A 2,015-nucleotide genomic window follows, 5' to 3' on the forward strand; every position below is an offset into this window, starting at 1 on the left:
TAGAGCGCTCACTTCTAATGTGGAAAGTTACGGGGTTGATACTTAGCATCTCCAAAATGAATCAATCACTAAATATATTATTTCTTTTCAATTCTTTCTTATTTACGACATAATGAGCCGGGATAGTTTTTCATGTCAATATTTTGAAAATTACTTCTTTTCAATTTTTCCTTATTCATGACATGTTGAGTAGTGATATTTGTTCATTTTCTCTATTATTGATGATGGAAAATTTAGGGTTTTGTGATGCAAGAATTGTAGGGATGTAGCTTCGCTTAGCAAGCGAGAGGTACGACTTAGCATACGAGAGGTACGGGGATCGATACCTCGCATCTAGGGGCATTTAGGGTGTTCATTTCCCATGTGGAAAGTATGGGGATCAATACCTTGCATCTTCAATTGAATCGATTACTAAATATATTATTTATGTTCAATTTTTTCTTATCTTTTCAATTTTTTTCTTATTTAGGACATAATGAGCTGGGATAGTTTTTCATTTTCACTATTACTGATGACGAGATGCTTAGGACTTTATGATGTAAGAATTGTGGGGATACAGCTTAGATGGTAGAGCGCTTGCTTTGCATGCAAGAGATATGGGAATCGATACCCTGCATTTCTAGATTTTCTTCATTTTCACTATTATTGATGATGGGAAATTTAGGGTTCTATGATGTAATATTTTATTTCTATTCGCTCATTTAGCATGCGAGAGGTACGGGGATTGGATTGATACCCTATATCTCCAAATGAAACTATTCGCTATTACTATTTTATTTCTATTCAATTTTTTCTTATTTATGACATAATGAGTAGCGATATTTTTTCATTTTCACTATTATTCATGACGAGACATTTATGTTTTTGTGACGTAAAAATTGTGAAGGAGACATTTATGTTTTTGTGACGTAAAAATTGTGAAGATGTAGCTTAGACGGTAGAGCGCTCGCTTTGCATGCGAGTTGTACGAAGATTGATAACGTGCATCTCCAAAAGAAAGTATTTAATTTGTTATAATATTTTTTCATTTTCACAATTATCGATGCCCCTCATCACCAAAACAAACTATTTGTTATTCATATTTTGATATTTTTTTATTTTCACTATTATTTATGATGGGACATTTAGGGTTTTAAGATGTAAGAATCATGGGGATGTAGCTCAAATGGTAGAGTGCTCGCTTTACATGTGAGAGGTACAGGGATTGATACCTTGCATCTCCAAAAAATAAGACTATCTATTATTAAATAATATTGTTTCTGTTGTGTAGCAATATTTCTTCATTTTCACTATTATTGATCACGAAAAATTTAGGGTTTTGTGATGCAAAAATTGTGGGGATGTAGCTCAGATGGTAGAGCGCTCGCTTAGCATGTGAGAGGTACGAGGATCGATACCCCGCATCTCCAAAAGAAAGAAATTATTTTTTTTAGTATGAGTTAATTTAACATGTAATGTATAAGGTGGGTACGAGAAAAAAAGAAAACATACTTATATAAGGATTATTATATCATTATGGCTATGCCATTTTTATAGATGAAATAGAGTAATGTCCCACAAGCACATATAGAGAGAGGACTTATTGGCTATTCCATTTTTATAGATAAAAGAGAGTAATGTCCCACAAGCACATATAGAGAGAGGTCTTATTGTAAGTAAAGAAATAAATCTAGTAGTTATACTGCTACTTGTGGAGAGGGAATTTGATGACTTCCACAAAAGATAAGAGCTTATAGGATGGCGGTAGCGTCCAATGCATATGACGGAACTTCTTAACAATTGCCATATCTTACCAATGAATATAATTGTCATTTATAGCTTCCATCACAACAATATAAAATTTGGGGTCAAAGCCTATTAGGAACTGAAAAGATCGTTCACCACAAGCTTGTAAATTAAATTATATCTACCACCTCTGAAATTTTCCACGGCAAACCTTCCAACAGCTTGCACTTCATTATTGACATCCTTAATTGGAACTAGATTTGAAGGCAAATCTTCTCCACAACTCACTT

General features: G+C 33.4%; 1 non-coding gene across 1 annotated transcript; it reads left to right on the forward strand.

Annotated features, from left to right (window-relative positions):
- The first annotated feature begins 1,336 nt into the window (after positions 1 to 1,336).
- TRNAA-AGC lies at positions 1,337 to 1,409 on the forward strand. Its single transcript has one exon. It is a non-coding gene; the product is annotated as a tRNA-Ala (tRNA).
- The last annotated feature ends 606 nt before the right edge of the window (positions 1,410 to 2,015 follow it).

This window comes from Cucurbita maxima, unplaced genomic scaffold (genome assembly GCF_002738345.1).
Source record: "Cucurbita maxima cultivar Rimu unplaced genomic scaffold, Cmax_1.0 Cma_Scf00056, whole genome shotgun sequence".
NCBI lineage: Eukaryota > Viridiplantae > Streptophyta > Magnoliopsida > Cucurbitales > Cucurbitaceae > Cucurbita > Cucurbita maxima.